The sequence below is a fragment of the Phascolarctos cinereus genome, unplaced genomic scaffold (genome assembly GCF_003287225.1).
Source record: "Phascolarctos cinereus isolate Bilbo 61053 unplaced genomic scaffold, phaCin_HiC Scaffold_9;HRSCAF=440, whole genome shotgun sequence".
Lineage (NCBI taxonomy): Eukaryota > Metazoa > Chordata > Mammalia > Diprotodontia > Phascolarctidae > Phascolarctos > Phascolarctos cinereus.
The window spans coordinates 148950595-148970911 of NW_027556402.1; the positions used below are offsets into that span (position 1 = coordinate 148950595).

At 39.7% G+C, this 20317-nt stretch overlaps 1 protein-coding gene across 3 annotated transcripts in view; it reads left to right on the forward strand.

Moving 5' to 3' along the window:
- TEC (tec protein tyrosine kinase) overlaps nucleotides 1-20317 on the forward strand; it is a 114812-nt gene that overhangs the window by 5818 nt on the left and 88677 nt on the right. The gene's annotated exons all lie outside the window — the stretch shown is intronic.

Consider the following 20317-nt stretch of genomic DNA (forward strand, 5'->3'; position numbering starts at 1 on the left):
GTAGAAACTCAGTAAAACCTGTGGGAGTTAGAGAGATGATTGGGCATCAGACCCATGGTGTCTAAATACTTGTAACCTTGTAGTAAACATTGTAATTATCGGAAATAACTTGAATTGTCAATCCCTACAAAGATTCCAACCAATGTCAAGGGCCTTCTAAATTTCTACCTTTCTACCTTCAGAAAAGAAGAGTCAGATCTGCCCTTGTTGAAATAGCTTTGAAATCTTCCATCCATTTTGTTCGGTACGTATCCTAACTAGGATTCAGGTACTCAGATGTTGACTCTAATTCTGACCTTGCTTTTAGTTCTTCCTGATTTTGTTTTGACAGCTCCCCCACATCCCTCCTCACTGAAGGGTTGATTCCTTGGCCTGGGCATTCATGTGTGTTTCCACCCTGCCCTACCCTTACCAGCACCTCTCTTTTTGGGCTTGGCTTTCCCCTTGGGTTGTCTACAACTGTCCACCTCCCTGTAGATAACACACCTGTGTTAGCCCTCCCAGGACCTGCATTTATCCTAGAACCCTTTCCCTTGGCCCTGGGGTCCTTGGTTCTATCCCCCAGGCATCATCCTGTTTCTGGCTCTCTCTGTTGAGATAGAATATTAGGTTCTCAAAGAGAAAGCAAGCTCTTAAAGTCAGAGACGATTTAATTTATGTCTATCTCTAGCCTAGCCTAGCACCTAGCATAGATTACTTACTTTCATAAATTCCTGTTGCTTGACTCTTGGCTCCTGAGACCTGCGTGTTGCTTCCCAACTCTATTTCTCCTGCCTGCTAACCTTTGCCATCCTGGTCCATCTGTTTGGAGCTGGCATGACTGTGTCATGTCATTAAACTTATTATTAGCACAACAAAAAATGCCTTCTAAACCTCACAGCTCTACATAAATGTCTGCTGTTATCGTTCATGAAGGAAAGATGCAGATTCCCAGAATGGTGCATTCTGCTTTGTAATATTGTTTCACAGGTAAACACACAGGTAACACCATTTGTTGAGCAGGAGAACACAGGAAGGCTCCTAACACTAACAGGTGTTTTAGCACAGGTTTGCTTTTGATCTGGTCAGACAGGAAGACAGTTTCAGAGGGGTTAAATAAACTTACTTTATTCTAGTCTAGTCTTCTCAATGGTCTCCTGATAATGGAAGTACCAACTCCTACATCATTCCCTACTAACTCTTCTCACAGGGGCTAAGCCTCAATGGGGGCCAGTTGAGGCAAACACATAGATTCCCCCCAAGCCTTGATGGGGGTCGATCAAGGCAGGTACATGCATTCCTCTATGAGTTACCCAAATCCCTAAATGGGTACCCCCCCTTACTGCCCACTGCCCACTTGCTTTATAGGGCAACAGACAAAGAGGGCATATTGCCAACAACAGCCCCACGGGTTAACTTTAACAATATCATCATGACCTAGCACAGCACATGCGTAGTAACCATCATGTTATGTCACCTCTATATCTCATTGCAACTGTGCAGTAGAAATTGTTTTCAACCATAATTCATGGCAAATATTATCTAGCATCCCAGAACTATTATCTAAAAAGTAATAACCAAATCTTCCTTACATACACTAAAATCCACCTTACTTAAAAATATACAGAAAATGAAAATCATTTGTGTTGGGTAAGATGAGAGATTCAGTAAGTCTTGCTACCCTGAGGCAGATAGGAGAACAGTTTGATAAAACTGAGGATAATGATAATAATATAACATCCTCATATATGTCATGTTGAAATAAGTGCCATCAAAAACAGAAACTCAGCTAGTATGAACAACTCAACCAGGTGCATTATTTTATTCTCGAGTAATGAATGTGCTAAGCCCATTTTCCCATTCCTTCCCTTGGGTTGCTGTTCCTACTGCTTGGAGTGAACTCTCTACTTGCCTCTGTCTATTCAAATCCAAATTATTCATTTTATCATAGGATTTGTAGAGCTGAAAGGGACCTTAAAAATTGAGAGAGTGGACTTCAAGTCAGGAAGGCTGGAGTTTGAATAATACTGCAAGCACTTTCTAACTATGTGACCCTGGGCAGGTCATTGAATGGGAATGATGATAACACTTACCTCTTGGTTGCTGAGAGGATCAAAGAAGATAATATATGTAAAGTGATTTGCAAACCTTAATGTGCTACATAAATGTTAGCTATTATTATTATTGTTGTTGTTGTTTCCAATCTCATTTTACAAAGGAGGAAACTGAATTCCAGCTATGTTAAATGACTTGTCCAACACCACACTGATGCTAATGTTAATGACAGCTGACATTTATACTCAAATAAATTATAATCTAATGGAAGTGTTGGGGGAGGGAGACATCACACTTTCCCTCATATCATAATTATTTGTGACTACATAAGTGCAGAAGAAAAGTCCAGGCAAAGTAATATGAGAATGTGGAGTAGGGAGAGAGCATTAATCACCTGGATTGTTTGGTTAAGTTTCATGAAAGAGTGGATTTGAGCTTTGAAGGAAGAGACTTCAGCCATTGTAGATGGAGAATGGTATAGAAGCAGAGATGCGGAGATGGGCAAGAGAAATTTGGTTGGCAAAGGGAGTACAGAAAAAGCTTAGTATGAGAACTCGGGCAAGATAGGTTGGATTCATATTATGGAAAATCTTGAATCGTATAGTAGTAACAATAATAGTAACAACAATAATAATAGCTAATGTTTATATAGTTTATATGGTGTCTATTACGTGTCTGGCACTGTACTAAGCACTTTACAAATATAATCTCATTTGAGCCTCACAAGAACCCTGGCTGGTAAGTGCTATTATTATCCCCATATTACAGTTGAGGAAACTGAGGCAGACATCAATTAAATGACTTGCCCCAGGATCACACAGCTAGAAAGTACCTAAGGCTGTATTTGAACTCTGGTCTTCCGGATTCCAGGCTTAATGCTGTATCCACTATGTCACCTAGCTGCTAGGATGACAAATTTACACTTGATATTCCAGGGTATGGGGAAGCGCTGTAATTTTTTTAGTAGAAAGTTTAAGTCATCAGAGTGACGCATTAGGAAAATTAACTGAAACTGACAAAGTGACCATATCTGACAACATATGCATAAGACTGGCAAAATGGTCACATTTGACTACATAGGCCACATTCCATACCTGTGGTATGTAGGATAGATGAATTGAAGAGAGGATAAATAACAGATAAATCAGGAAGATCAGCTTAGGAAATGGTTACAATAGTTCAAGCAAGAGATAATGACTACCCTAGGGTAGTTGCGGTGGGAGTGGCATGGTGACAACCCTAGAGGTATTGTCAAAGTAGAATTGATAAGGTTGTTGTTGTTGTATCTGTCCTAGAAGAGGACCATGACACCAGGGAGATGATGACATGACTTGCAATTGACTTTCTTTTGAGTGAGGGAGGGCTGTGCAAAGTCACCAGCCTCACTTTCTCCTCCAGAGCATCTGGGTCCAGTAGCCAGATATCCACCAGGACAGCTAGAGATAGCTCAGGATGCAATAGGAGACCCTGGCCCTTTGAGGATAAGTTCTTTTCGGGTTCTCACTTTGAGTGAGGCAGAGCTCATATAGTGAATAGGCCTCTTTAAGAAGTGAGTCAAGGGATGGCCCCTATAATTTAAAAAAAAAATCAAACTGTGAGGGGAAGACCCTTGGAAGAGGTTAAGAGAGAGGCTGGGTCACGGAAAGATTGGTGGTACTCTTAATAGAACTAGAAAAGCTAGGGGAAAGGGGTAGGATTTTTTTGAGGGGAAAAGATGAATTCAGTTTGGGTCCTGTTGAGGTAGAGCTGCTGATGGAATATCCATATGGAAAAGGATTCCAAGCAGAGAGACCCAATCCAAATTAACTGTAGGGTAGAAATAAATTCTTTAAAATTTATTTATTTATTTATTTTTAGTTTTCAATATTCACTTTTGTAAGATTTTGAGTTTAAGTTTTCCCCCCTCCCTCCTCTCCCCCTTTCTCAAGACAGCATGCAATCTGATATAGGCTATACACGTATAATCATCTTAAATATATTTCCACATTAGCCATGTTATGAAAAAAGAATCAGAGCAATAGGGAAAAAAACCACAAGAAAGAAAGAACAAAAAAGAGAAAATAGTATGCTTCAATCTTTGTTCAGACTCTGTAGTTCTTTCTCTGGATAGCATTTTCCGTCATGAGTCTTTTGGAATTGTCTTATATCCTTGCATTGCTGAGAAGAACTAAGTCTATCAAAGCTGGTCATCACACAGTGTTGCTGTTACTGTGTACAGTGTTCTCTTGGTTCTGCTCACTTCACTCAGCATCAGTTCATGCAAGCCTTTCCAGGTTTTTCTGGAATCTGCCTGCTCATTGTTTCTCATGGAACAATAGTATTCTATTATATTCATATACCACAACTTGTTTAGTCATTCCCCAATTGATAGGTATCCCCTCAGTTTCCAACTCTTTGCTACTACAAAGAGAGCTAGGGTAGGAATTCTTAAGCCAGGGTCTACTGTAGATTTCAGGGTTTCCAAAAACTTGGCGAAATACTTTGTCTTTATTTTCACTAACCTTTGGTTTTCTTTGTAATCCTATGATTTAATTTTATTCATTTAAAAATATAATTCAGAGAAGGGCCACACAGGCTCTGCCAGACTGCCAAGGGGATACACCGTGCACAAAAAGGTTGAGACCCTTTGCTCTAGAGCATCTTCTTGTAAAGAGGCACAGTCAGAGTCCTGAGGATGCAGGATTCAAAGACAAAAGTTTACAAAGAATTTGTGGGAAGGTGTAACAATGGATAAAATTGTTTTATTTGTAAAGATGAAAGATGAGAAACAGAGGTCGTAACAATCTGTTGCAAGATCACCATCAACATGGCGCAAGTGAGGAAGCCTGAATTATCTTCTTTTACTACAGCAGCCTGGATGGACCTATAAGGGATAAATGCTATGTAAATGTGCTGTGTCAGGTGTGTTCTGTTTTTTGTTTTCTCTTAACTCTTCCTAGGAAAAAGACAAAGTCACACTTAGGTGCAGCTGTTGGTTGTTTGTATTGGAGGTGTGAGGGAGGTGGGCAAATAAATAAGATTTGACTCACTTCAGGGAAAACCAGGCTCGGGTTTTTAAGCATAGTGGAAAGAATAAATAGACTGTATGGAGTACAGAGTCCTTCATCAGCCATAGGAATTAGCCATGTAAGACCTTTTAAAAAGTAAGATCCACAAGCTTTACCCCAGAGAAAAGTTGAAAAAAACTCACCTCCTCTTTTTTGTGCAGAAATAGGAGACTTGAGTCAGGGGATCTGAGTTCAAGTCCTGGCTCTCACTAATGTCTTGTTGGCTTTGACAAATCATTTTGTCTTTTCTTGGTTTTTCTTTCATCTGCAAAATGTGGGGATTTCATAAAATTATCCAAAAATGATCAAATGGAAACAAGGGGACCTAGGGGCAGGCAGGCACACAAATACATTATTGGTATAGCTGTGAATTGGTCCAGCCATTCTGAAAGTTAATTTAGCATTATATAAGTAAAGTCATTAAACTGTTCCACTTTGGGACATATATCCCAAGGATGTCAGGGATAAAGATAAAAAAACAAACTGGGAACAAATGAATGCCCACTAATTGGTGAATGTTTGAACAAATTGTGCTATATGAACATACTGGAGTATTACTGTGTAGGAGGAAATGATGAATTTGAGGATAACACCAAAGAGTAGTTGGACTATGATGAATGATCTTAGTCCTAGAGAACTGATAAGGAAATTGCTTTCCTCCTCTCCATAGGAGGGTTGGGACTACCTATATGGAATGCAGTACAGTGGAGGCACATCTTATAGGGAGTTAATGCTTAATGTCAGTTTGTAACACTGAATCAATTTTGACTATAGTCAAATTGACTAATAGTTCATTTTGATTATACTTGAAATTCAGGTATAGTCATTCTCTTTGTTTAATCTCCTTCATGGGTAGAGAGAAAGGAGGCCAGAAATGGGGTGGGGGAAGAATTGGAGAAAGGCAACTCAGGGTACCAAGTAGGAGATACCAGCCCTACTGATCCAGTCTTCAGAGTGGCTCCTTTTTTATATCATGGAACCCTTTGGCAGTCTGGTGAAGCCCAGAGTCTGCAGAATATTTTTAGGTGCATAAAATAAAAATATGTAGCATTACAAAGGAAACCAATGATATTGAAATGTAGATAAAAATCAAATTTATGGATCCCTCGTTAAGAGCCCCTGCCTTAGAGTCAATATTGATCCCTTACAAATGGCCTTGCTTCCTTTACCTACATTGTTCCACCATGCCAGAGGCTGCTGGATTTGTCTGGGGCATGGGTAGGAAGGGGAAGGACTGTACACAAGCAGGTCCTTTTCATGCATAGCAGACCTCAATCTGGTCTGTAGCACCAGAATTGTGGCTTTTGGAAGCCCACTCCCCAGGACAGCCGGATGGTCTCTCTCTTGTTGTTTTGCATGTCTGGTTCAAGTCCAGTTATTTTGCAAAGTTAAATGAACCCATGATGCAAATCTATTCTTTACATGGCAAGATATGGTTGCTGTGTAGATTGTTATGGCTCTATGCTTTGAGGTTTTTGGTTACAAGGAAGTAGGGGAGAAGGTTAAGAGGAAGTGACTGGTGTAAAAATGAAAGGCAACAATGAAACTTGAAAATCAAATGAGGGGCTTTTGTATTCGATAATGGTCATAAGACTCTGGTTATCTTGAGAATTTCTTCATTGAAACTGAGGAAGAGTGTACTTTGGCTGAGGATTTGAGAATCAGCAGCTTTGCCTTCATAGGAGTATGGGAGCATGAAGAGAAGATTATCCCCAAGGAGTTCACAGTTTTTTTCTCTGGGCTTCTCTCCTGAGTCCCACCTCCCAGATCTCAGTGGCTTTGGGTCAAAGCCAGAAATGCCCTGATTTTTTTTTAAAAAGGGTGGAGAACGGAGTCTACAAGCTACAAGCCAGTGAGGTTGGCAGACCTGTAGAACGTCTTATTAAAGGAATGGTTAGTGAGCAAAAGGAAGTGGTGATCAGAGAGAGCCAGCATGATTTCAGCAAGACCACGTGATATCAGACTTCCTTTTTTGATAGTTTTGCTGAGCTGCTAAATAAGGAGAATGCTTGACTTTAGCGAAGCATTTGACAAAGTCTCTAAAATTATTTTTGTGGCAAATATGGAGAGATGTGGGCTAGATGATAGTACAGTTAGGTGAATTTGAATCCAGTTGAATGACAAGACCAAAAGAGTTAGCATGATTGGCTTGGAAAGAAGGTTCTGGCAGAGTACCCAAGAACTCTGAGCTTGGCTTTGTGCCATTGAGCATTTTTATCAATGACTTGGATAAAGGCATAGAATGTCTGTTTATTAGGTTTACTGATGACAGAAAGATGACAGACTGGATAAGAGTCAAGATACCAAAAGATCTTGTTGGATATAGAAATGGTTTGCCATTTTTCTCTATAGATCATTTTGCAGATGAGGGACTGAGGCAGACAGGGATGGGTGACTTGTTCAAGGTCACACAGCTGGTGGGTTTCTGGGGCTGGATTTGAACTCAGATCTTCCTGACTCCAGGCCCATTGCTCTATCTACTGAGCCACCTAGCTACCTCCTATACAGTGACTACAACACTGTAAAGGAAGCTGGCTATGGAAGACTTAGTAACTGTGACCTTCATCGGTTCAATAACCAATCATGACTATAAGATTTATGATGGAACATGCTTCCCATCTCTTGGCAGTGGGGTGACAGACTGTAATTGTGGAATGGAACATACATTTTCAGACATGACCAATATGTTCATTTGGTTTGGCTGACTGAACTTGGCAATTATCTTTTTCAGTGGGGGGAGAGGAAGGGGGTTGAGAAAGAGTGGGGACTAATAATAGAGGTGCAGCCCTTCCCAAAAAATGGAAAGATAGAAAAAAGCATCACAAAACATTTTTAAAATATACAGGAGAGAACAGAATGGAAGTTTAGAAGGGAACCTGGACAAGCAGGGTAATTTTGGTTGTGCCATGTTAAATTTAATGGGTATTTTTAAAAAAAGTTTCATCTATGTGTGATAGAGATTTATCATTTTGTATCCACTCTGTTCTTTGTAGATGGAAATGTTCATATCTATTGACATTGGCCAAGTTCAGAATAGAAAAAATAAAAACAAAACAAAACATCTTTCTTTCCCAGTCCAACAATGCAACCAGCCAAGCATTTATTAAGTGCCTGCTATGTACAGGGAACATCACTCCTGCTGTGACCTAGCTTTCTTCTCTTCACAATTGAGGCTTTATAAGATCGTAGCTCTAAAGCTGGAGTGGCCCACAGGGGCCATCACCTCCAACTTCCTCGTTGTCCAGATGTGGAAACTGAGGCCTAGGCAGGGTAATTGGCTTGCCTAAGATCATGCCAGTGATGATCACCAGCTAAATCATGTAACCAGTTCAGCTTCACGTTCTTCTCTGCCCTTGACTACCTTGGCCCCTTGTTCGGTTGTCCCTCATCCTTTCCCAAACCCCAGCTCTGGGTTATGCCTGCTCTCTGCCTTCTCTACTTCTTCTCCAGTGTAGCTGAATGATGCTGCAGGAAGTCATGTGACTGTGCCAATGGGATCGACTACATATTCAATATCCAATTTCAGCTGAGTCCTCACTACCTTACAGTAATCCTCTGCGTTGTCATCCCCAAAGTGTCTGTCCCAAAGCTTGACCCTTTGATCATCTTTCTCACTCCTCCCCTATCTTCATTCTCTCTTTATCCACTGGTGTCTTCCTTGCTGCCTACAAACTTACCCGGATCCTTCTCATTCTTTAAAAACTCTCTCTTGACTATGCTGACTTTTTAAACTATTATCCTCTATCTCCTTCCTCTTCTCTATCTCCTTTCACTGCCAAACTCCTAAAGCTGGCTTCAGTTTTTACCTCCACTTCCTAACCTCTCACTCTTCTATTCTGATCACTATAGCTTCTGACATCACCCATGGACTGAACCTACTCTTTCCAAATTTACCAATGGTCTCTTAACCTTTTTTTGTTGTTTAAAATGCTTTATGGATCTTTTGTTTTTATATCATCTTTATTTCTGAAAATAGTCTTCACTTGTAACAAAGATTCAAAAAGAATGAGAGGGAAAAAAGTTCAGCAAGACTTACACATTAACTGAGACTGACAGTATCTATAGCAGTCCACATCTATAGGTGCCCACCTTTGTACTTTTTCCACTTCTCTGGAGCTAAGCTTGGTCATTATTCTTACACACTGTGCAGTTTCACTTTTTTGTTCTTTTCATTTACATTGTTGTCATTTCTTATATTGTTTTCATGATTATTCTTAATTCACTTTTCATCAGTTCACATCAGTCTTCCCTTGCTTCTCTGAAACTTAAACTTCATAGTCATTCTTTGCAGCACAGTCTACTACATTCATGTACCACCCTTTATTTAGTTTTTTCCCATTCAGTGGGCATCTACTTGTTTCCGGTTCTTTGCTTCCACAAAAAGTGTTGCTATGAATATTTTGGTGTATGTGAGACTTTTCATTCTGTCTTTGACTTCCTTTAGGCATTCACCTAGATGTGAGTTCTCTAGGTCTAAGGGCTTGGGCATTTTAGCTATTCTCTTAGCCTGATTCCAAATTGCCTTCCAGAATGAATAGACCACTTCACAACTCCACCAACAGAGTATATGTTGGTATTCTTTCTACAATCTTTGCATAACCCTTCCAACATTGACTTTGCCCATTTACATAATCTTTGCCAGTTTTCTGGCTGTTGAGTGAAACTTGATGTTTTGATTTCTCTTTCTTTCATTTTATTACATGATTGTCAGCGGTTACCCATTCTTTTGAGAATTGTTTGTTCTTATTCTTTGACCACTTCTCCATACAACGATCATCCCTTAATTGCTAAATCCAATCTCCTTTCTTTAGTACTTATCCTTCTTAAACTCTCTAAAGCAGTTGACATTGAAGTTCCCTTTCTCTTGAATATTCTCTCAACCCTACTCTGTGTTTTTGTGATACTGTTTTCTTCTGGTTCGCCTACAAGTCTGAAAATGCCTTCTCAGTCCCCTTCCCCAGATCATTATCCATACCCTATCTGCTATGCATGATTTTTTTCCCCCTCAGGGCTCTGTTTTATATTGCCTCTTTCTTGAAGGTCTCATAAGCTTCCATGGGTTCACATATCTCTATTCAGATGACTCCCAGATCTTCATATCTATCCCTCAACTCTCTACTGAGCTCTTGTCTTGAATTACCAACTGCTTAATAAACATTTCAAATTGGACATCCTGTAGGTATCTCAAACACATCATGTCCAGAGCATATCTCATCTCCTTATATCCAGCCCTCTTTCTAATTTCTCCATTTCTGTTGAGGATGCCACCTTCTTTCTGGTCACCTAAGTTAAAAACCTTTAAGTTATCCTTGAGTTCTTCTCTTTCCATATCTAGTACTTGTCAACCATTGTCAATTTCCTTCCTCAGTCTCTTGAATCTATCCCCTTCTTAATTCACACCGCAGCCACTGTGTTTCAATCTTTCATTATCTTATACCTGGAATATTATAGTATTCTATTTGATCTTCTTTGCTCTCTCCACGCGGTCTTCCTCATAGCTATCAAGCTGATATTCCTTAAGCACTGGTCTGACCATGTCACAATCATACTCAAGAACCTTTAGAAGTTTCCTAGTATGTCTAGGATAAAATTGATAAACTGTGCTGTTTGCCATTGAAAGCCCTTCACAATCTGTTTTCAACCAGTCTTTCTAGACGTCTTATATTATACCCTGTCATATACTCTTTGCTCTAACTAGACTGCTCAATTCGTTGTTCCTGATGGCACATGTTATTTCATCTCCTGCCAGTGAGCCTTTGCACAGACTGATTCCTGTACCTGGAATGTTTTGCTTTCTCATCTTTAGCTCCTAGAACCCTTAACTCCTTCAGCACTTTGCTTGAGTTCCATCTTCTACCTGAAGTATTTCCTGACTCTTCCAGGTATTAGAGTTTTCTCTCTTACTCTTTTTTAAAAATAGTATTTTATTTTTTCCCCAGTTACAGGTAAAGACAATTTTTAACATACATTAAAAAAAACTTTTTTGAGTTCCAAATTTTCTCTCTCCCTCTTTCATCTCTCCCCTCCCTAAGACAGTGAGCAGTTTGTTATAAGCTATATGTGTTCAATCATGCAAAACATTACCGTAATAGTTCTCTTTCTCAAATTATTTTGTACTTGCTTTACATACATTATTTATTTACTTACCTGTATGCCTACTATTTCCTTCAAGAAGGATGTAAGTTCATTGAAGTTAGGAAATATTAAGTTTTTTGTCTTTTTATCTTTAGTACTTAGCACAACATGAAGCACATAGTAGGTGCTCAGTAAACGTATGTTGAATTGAGTTGAATCTTTATGGGTTAGAATATTGGGCCGACTCTAATAATGTGAAATTAAATTGTGATAAATACAAAGTTTTGATTTCAAAATTTTTTTTTCCATGTACTGATAGGAGAGGTGTGATTAGATAATAGTTTAGTTGAAAAAGATCAGGTGGTGGAAGTAGACTACAAGGTTAATACAAGGAGTCCATAGTGTGATATGATGACCAATAAATCAAATGCAGTCTTAGGTTGTTGTAAGAAAGGGCTTGTGTCTCTAATTAAGGAGGTGATATTACCATTGTTCTCTGCCCTAGTCAGTCCACATCTGGAGTATTTTGTTCAATCCTGGGCATCACATCTCAGTAAGGGTATTAATGAGCTGGACAGTGGTACTGAAGGAGGGTAGCCAGGTTGGTAGAGGGTCTTGATTTCATTACATAGAAGGTTAGGTTGAAGGAACTGAAAATATTTAGCTTGGAAAAAGGAAGGTGCGATAGTTATATATAAGTATTTGATAGACTGTCAAATGGAAGAGAGGTTTAGTAGGAGTGATGGGTGGAAGTTGTGGGGGCAAATTTAAACTTTATCCCACAGTGGAATGGGCTGCCTTAGGGAGGTTTTGGGTTCTCCCTAACTTAGGATATTTAGGCAAAAGCTGAATAACGAGTTGTTGGGCGTATTTTAGAGGAAATTCTTATTTGAGTATGGGTTGGATTAGGTGGTATTGAGGTCTCTTCCTACATTGAGATTCTGTGACTTGGTAAGGTGATAGGGAGTGGCGAGCAGCAGTTGGCAGAGGAAAGAAGGGAGTGGAAATCCAAGGGACAGCAGGATTTCAGGGATTTCCTGTGGCTGCTGGCCATTGGCATGGATGTAAGTTGGCTGTGGGTATGTCTGTCTGTGTTGGATTTCATTTGATGTAACTTCAAACAAAGGCCACAGAAACCAAATATTTTATTCAGTGAATGTAATTTGATGATTGAACATTTCTTGAACTGAGCATATTCTCAATAGATGACATGAATTTTCAGCATTCTGTGTCCTCATTTACTCCAATATTATGTTTCAACCACAGCTAGTGGTATCTCCACATGATACTTTAAGAGAATAAAACTGTGGCCTATTTTCTTTCTTTTTTTTTTTTTTTGCTTAAGAAGAGTGATTTCGAGGTTTGTTTTTCTGTAGTGCAAAAAGTTAGTACTTTCATACTGTGATTTTTAAAAAATAGGCAGTTTTAAAAATTTTATGATGTAAGCCCCAAATTTTGTCATTGAAACACTAACGGAAGGGACATGCATTTTATTTGAACCCACAAATTCTGGCATAGGAAAATGTTTATCATCTCCTAGTAGGTATATAGGTTTGGATATATAAATTTTTTAAGGAATTTGCCTAATTCTTTAGTTCTTTCCCCAATGTACTTAGAAACATGTATACTCTATACATTAGCTCTTAAGACACAGTTCTGAGTGGCTGCTGCTTTTGTCTGTGCTATAACTGATGATGACCAGGAGCATACCACAATGGTCCTATACTATGTTACTATAGCCTTGGCCCTATCATCTAATAATAGCTAGCATCTAAATAGCACTTGAAGATTTGGAAAGTGCTTTATGTATATTATCTCATTGCGTCATCATAGCACCAAATAGGTGCTATTATTATACCCATTTTATAAATGGGGAAATTGAGCCTGATACAGATTAAGTGACATGGCCAGGGACTCGTGGCTATTATCTGAGTCAATATTCGAACTCAGGTCTTCCTGATTCTAAGTTTAATACTGTTTATTGCACCACCTAACTGCTTATTCTTTTTTTTTTGTGAGGCAAGTGGGGTTAAATGACTTGCCCAGAGTCACACAGCTAGTGAGTGTTATGTGTCTGAGGTCACATTTGAACTCAGGTCCTCCTCACTCTTGGGCGAGTGCTCTATCCACTGCACCACCTAGCTGCCCCATAACTGCCTATTCTTGTGCCAGATCTTTGCTTTCCCCAATATCCTCTTGTATTTTTCCTTAGCTTTTAAAAATGTTTATTTAAAAAATGTTAATCTTGTCTCTGTATATCTTGGGTCAGCAAGTTCAGTGAGAAGCTGTTTGCCTCAGTTTCCCCAACTGCAAAATGGGAATAATAGTAGCAGGGTTGTTGGAGATATGAGGAGCAGACAGAGTGATGGATAAAACTTTATCCATTTATAGAGGCTTTGTCCTCATGGTAGATTCGAGTTGTTACCACCAGTCTGGACAATTGCATACATTCTATGCTTTACCCTGTAGTAGACTTCTCATGCACAGGTATCTGTTTAAAATTTCCAAAGGCTCCCTCTTGCTTCCAGAGTCAAATTCTAATTCTTTGACTTGGAATTGGAAGCTTTCCACAGTCTGACACCGTTGTTTCCTGTACTTCTCCTGTCTTCACACTGCTATGCCTTTGTTAATGAAACTGTTTCCTGTATGTGTTATGCCTTCCCTCTTCCCAGCCTCATCTGTTGAATGCCAGTCCTTTTTATTTTAAACACCACTTCCTCCATGAAGACTTATGTGATTTCTCAAGCTGATAATGACCTTCCCCCCCTCCAAGTCATTATTATCATGTGTTATTTTTGTATTGTTATCTACGTATATATCATATCCCCCATCCAGAAAGTGCCATGGGTGCAAGGACAATGTCTCATCTAAATTTTGTGTGACCCTTACAGCCTATGTTCCCAGTGTACATAGTAGGAGCTTAATAAACAACTTGTTGAATTGAATTTATTGGTTTGAATTTATTTGTATTGAATGCCTAAATTTCTTAGGTTCTGATACTGGAAGCTAAAGATTGTTATTGTAGTGATATGGAATTTCATTTGATCCTGACATCTAGGGTAACTAACTTCTCTATAACTGAGAAGGCATTACAAATTCTTAGGGAAATCCAGCCCTCATATCCACTTCTCCATTCTGCCACAGAGCAGTTGGTGGTAACAGATAATAGAGCGCTAAGATTGGGGTCAGGAAGATCTGAGTTCAAATTTGACCTCAGTCACTTACTAGCTCTATGTCCCTGGAAGTGTCACTTAACCAGCATTTGCCTTAGTTTCCTCAACTGTAAAATGAGAATAATTAGCAGGGTTATTGTGAAGCTCAAATGAGAAAGTATTTGTAAAAAGCACAATGCCATAGCATGCCAAAGGCACATAGGATGTGTTTTGTAAAAATGCTTATTCATTTCCCATTCTGACTTGGCACATAGTAGATGCTATAGAAGTACTTATTCCCTTTCCTGTCTATTCTGACCTTCATGAATAAATGAGGTATAGAAAGCCGTGCTGGACAACAAAGACAAGAGTAAAATTCTGAAATGAATGTGTAAGTGTAAGTAGCTCCTTTGCTAAACAATACATAGTTGGGAGTATTGCAAGTTTCTTTGTGCTAGGGCACTAAAGAGCTAGGGCAGAATTAATTCCAGTATTAATATTTCTATAGTAGTTTCATTGGATCATAGATGTTAGAAGTGAAAAGAACATAGTCATATCATCCCTCTCATTTTATACATGAAGGTACTGAGGCAAGGGAGGTGAGGGGGGAATGAAGGACCTGCTGAATTAGGCTTTTCTAATGAATAGAATACCAGAAAAACTGAGATCTCTTTCTCACTCTCCTGTTAATCAATTCTTCCATCAATAAAGATACTTAATAAATAAAGATTCAGAATAAATCTTACGCTTCAGGAGGCTTTGTGGTTTAATGTCATAAAGTGCTTTGAAGCAATTAAAAGTAAGGTTCTGTTTAACTATGGTACATTGCATTATTGCTATCTTAATGTTTTACGTGCATTCTCTAGTAATGAATCTGCTTGATTCAGGTAGAACAGGTATGTTGCACTAGACTCATTTTCTAGGTTAGAAAAGTAAGACTAATAGAAAACAATGACTTACTGAGCACCTAAAAGCAAATTCAGATTTAATGTTTGTAAGATTTTCCTTGAAACTTTTAGAAGAAGTAAATCCATTATTGAACAGAATATTTTAGAAGAAAACTTGGTTGTGTGATTTCTCTTAGAGGAAATAGCACCTAACCAACTGGAGGGCTTTTTATTTTAAAAAAATTTAAATCATGGACTTGACAAGCATCAATAAAGATGAACATTTCCATATATAAAGGATAGAAACAAAAGGATGGTAAATGAAACTGTTCATTGCTATTACAGTCAGCTTGGGTTTTTTGTGTATATACTACATTTTAACATGTTAGCACCAATACTGACTGCCCTACTATATCCCCTTCTGAATTTTATCGACAATACAGTCATTCTTGTCTTTTCTTTTTACTTCACGTTTACTACCTCCAGATGCCCCTTTCCCTCTCCAAAGCCCTTCCCTTCAACAAGTGGAGTCAAGAAAAACAAATTCACTCATTGTCTGTTTCATTCTGACCTTCTAGAGCAAGGGTGGAGAACCAGCCGCCTCAGGGTTTGGATTCAGTCTGAGGACTGCACTTGAGGACCTAGGGGGCCACGTGTGGCCTAGAGACTCTAGATTCCCTGCCCCTGCTCTAAAGTATCAACTCCCTGCCAAAGGGTAAGGAGCTTTCATTATTAGTTTTTTTTAGATTTTGAGTGATTACTACAGAATTTGTAGATAGACATGTGGATAAGAGAGGACCAGTGACTTTTAAATGTCTTTGACAAAGTTCCAAACTCAGTCACTATTGGATAGGGAATAATGCCTTTTTTTAATGGCCAAAGAGCTGGCTAAGATTCAAAAAATAGAGCAGGTTTAAATAGGCATCTTTCATGATTTTATGTAATGTACATTATAAATGATCACAGTGGGGCAGCTAGGTGGCACAGTGGATAGAGAACCTGCCCTGGAGTCAGGAGGGCCTGCTTTCAAATCCAGTCTCGGACACATAACACTCACTAGCTGTGTGACTCTGGGCAAGTCATTTAACCCCAACTGCCTCACCAAAAATAAATAAATAAACAAACAAACAAACAAATAAATAAATAAATGATCAGAGGCAGGAACATAACTTCCAAGGTCTGCGGATGACACTAATCTTTTTGTATAATGAAAGGCCAAGTTAGGGGTAAACTTTGGGAAGATTCTCTTAAGGTTGTGTGAATAGGCGTACCTATTGACAAATGAGTTTCAGTGGGGATAAGAAACAATTGGTCTTATATTTTGGATGAAAAACACCCAATTAGAGCTGTCCAGAAGTGGGATCCCTGGGAAGGTAGTGATCTAATAATGGACTGAGTGCCAAGGATCTCAGAGCCCCTGGGCACTTGGGCTGGTGACCCTGTCTGAGTGCAGAGGCTTTCCCTTGGGACCCCTCTATTCTGCAGCCCTGCAGGCTACATGTGTCTCTGATCTTTCTCTGGTCATCTTCAGGCTTCTGGATGCTTTTTCGGTATACTTCTGTTGTTGAAGAAGTCACTTAATGTAACTTTTCATTAGGTTTCATTTGGTCTGGTGTGAATTTAGATTTTTGCTTGAGTAGTTGTGTGGGAGTTGGGTCATCTGCCTATGAAGTACTGCCATTCCATTTGCACTTGTCCCCTGCCTTAGGGGGAAGGGGAGAAACAATTTACCATCTCCTGCCTTCAACTCCCCTTACTAGTCACTGTAGCTGAGTGGCCTAAGGCTCTGAGAGGATTTCACCCAGAGGCCAAACTCCTAGAGATGCTGACAACCCACTTGAGTTCATTCCTCTGTATTACACTCCCCATTCCAGTGATTCTGAACTCTCTGCTGTCACTTGGACCCCTTTCTCCATCCTCCATTGTCTGATGTCTTATTTCCATTCCCCTCAGCCCCTCCCGATTCTAGGGTCCCACTACCCTATCCTGCACTGGAGGGATTACCTGCTCTATAGGTAACAAACTTACTTTTATCTTAAATCTTTTTCTTCCCCTGTCTTTCTGTCTTTTGGCTGTAACCGAGACCTTGCTCCCTCCTGATGACTCAGCCTCTCTTAGCCATACTTTCTAGCACTGGTTGAAATTTCTCACTCATTCACCTCAACTCACTGGTCAAGGTGGGGGGCTTGGGGGTTGTCATACTTTAGGCTCTCCCTCTACCACTATGATTCAGGACTCTCTCCTCCTTTGAGGTTTCACTCAACCCATATCTATGACCCAATCAAAATTCTCATAGCTATCGTCTACTGACCTGCTTTTCGACTCACGGTCTTTCCTCCCCAACTTCTGCCTTATACTAGGGAACTTCAACATACATATTAATACTCCCTCAAACACCCTAACCTCCCAGATCCTCAGCTTACTCATTTTAAAGACCTATTCTTCCATCTCACCTCAGCTACACACAGAGATAATCATACCTTCCATCTTGCCATCATCTCCAGATGCACTGTGAATTCTGAAATTTCCTTATCTGATCAGTCTGTTGTCATTCCACCTCTTTCTTCTCTACCTTGTAATCCCAAACCCCATTCTTAGTTCTCACTGTGACCTCCAATCACTGCACCCCTCTTCTTTCCCAGGGCATTCATTATCCCTGCTCTAGCAACAATCTCCTTTTGCCATCTTGACCCCTTGGTAAACAGTCATCTCTACACTGTCCTCTTCTTTTGACTCCCTTGCCCCCTTATTTTGTCACTGATCTTGCTCTGCCAAGCCTCGATGTTGGATTACTCCTACTATTGTTGCCTTAACCCCTACTCATATGCTACTGAATGATGTTGGATAATACCACTAAATGCGCTGATGGGGCCATTGCACATTCACGTTACATCATCTCAACTGGATACTTACTTCTGCAAGACAATCCTTTTACAATTCCCTAATTAACTTATGATTTCACTCAACACAATGGCTTTTCCATATTTTTTCATCCCTCCTTAAGTCTCTCAAGGCTTCCTCTTTCCCCACCCTCTTAGCTGAGAACTTTGCCTGATAACTCAAGGTCTGCATTGGGGCCTCTTTGTCCAGAGCTTCTCTCTTTCTCATTCCTCATTATCTAGGTGCCTTCTGCCACCATCACCTCTTCCCATTTCTCATATAAGGAGGTGGCCCTTCTCCTTGATAGGGCCTGATTCCTCAATATCCATAAATAATACTTTTTCATTCCCGATGTTCTCACTTGTCTTTAATCTTTCCCTGTTTGCTAACTGCTTTACTGCTGCCCTTGTTTCATCAAAACTCTTGTTTAATCCTCACATCCCCACTAGTAATCATCTCATATCCCTCCTCCCTTCTGTCACTAAAGTCCTTGAAAAGGACATCTACTGTTGAGGAGTCTGATTCCTTTCTTCCTACTCTTTTTAACTCTCTACAATCATTATTCCACTGAAATTGCTTTCTTGGGAATGACCAATAATCTCTTGTTTGCCAGACCTTTTCTGAATCCTCATCCTTCCTGACTTCTCTTCAGCCTTAGACACTGTGGATCACTCTCTCTTCCTTCATGCTCTCTTCTCTCTAGGTTTCCATGACACTGCTCTGTCTTGGTTCTCTTCCTACTTGTCTGACTGTTCCTTCTCTCCTTTGCTTGATCTTTCTTCAGTTCACTCCTTAATAACTGTGGGTGATCCCCAGGGCTCTTTTCTCTCTCAATTTTATCCGAGTCATCTCATCAAATCCCATGGATTCAATTATCATCTTTATGCTGATGATTCTCAGATCTATTTATCCAGCTCTAACCTCCAAATTCACATTTCCAACTGCCTGTTGTACATTTCAAACCGGATGTCCAGTGTACATATTAAACTCAATGTGTCCAAAATGGAACTCATCACTTTGACTGTCAAATCATTCCCTCTTTCTAACTTTCCTATTACTAATGGAAAATACCACCATCTTCCTAGTCAACCAGGCTCCCAACTAAGGTGTCATCCTTGACTCTATTCTGTCTCACCCCCCATATCCAATCTGTTGTCAAATCTTGTCAATTTTACCTTTGTAATAGCTCTCATATATGTCCCTTCTCTCCTCAGACAAAGGCAACTAACTACCCTGGTGCAGGCCTTCATCACCTTACTTCTGGACTATTGTAGTTCCTTTTGATTAATTCCTTGCTCAAGTCTCTCCTCACTCCAGCCCATCCCCCCATGAGCTGTCAAATTAATCTTCCTATAAAGCTTAGGTCTGACCATGTGGATCTTCCCCCCCCCCTGCCCCTACCCCTCAGTAAACTATCACCTCGATCATGAAGTATAAAATCCTATTTTTGACATTCAAAGCCTTTTATAGCTTTCCCTCTCCTGACTTTCTATCTCATTCTTCTTCTCATCTTATCTCTTTAGTCTATTTTTGTGACATATTTGGGTTGAAAGCTACGTTATCGCTTAAATCTGCTTTTGTTCATGTAATTTGTGAAGTCTACAACTTTTGTGACAGATAATTGTTAGGAGTAAGGAGGCTGGTATGGATGACCTTCCTCAGTCTTCTGTATCACAAAAGGAATATAATAGAAAATCTTTTAGTTCAGACTGGTTTGTACTAAGATTTTAGAAGTGATATGAAGTCTTTCTTCAGTTAAACTTCCTTTTGCTTGGACTCTGAACTCATGTCAGTTTTGATATTGATTCTTGGTCATATTTTTCTGAGGTTCCTGTGTTGTACTCTTCATCCTCACTGCCCTGTCTGCATGTTTCAGTTTGACACCTTGTCAGACTAGAGAGAGAGGGGGCGGGGGGTGTTGGGTGAGCTTCATAAACAGTTATCAATGTGAAATTCAACCTGGGAGAAAGAGTAGAAATAAGGAGAAGACGGAAGTACAAGTGTTGCATTAGGCCATGGATTTATATTTAGCCACTAGAAACCACATACAGTATTCCTCCTTTGAGGATAGGAGGAAGTATTGTATTACATTATCATAAGACTATGCTAATGCTATAGAACAAAGGACTGTCTTGTAGCATGATATAGTGGATAGAGTGCTGGATATGGAATCAGGACACCAGGATACAAACACTACCTCAGCTGTGTGACCATGAACAAATCCCTTAGCCTCTCCAGGGCC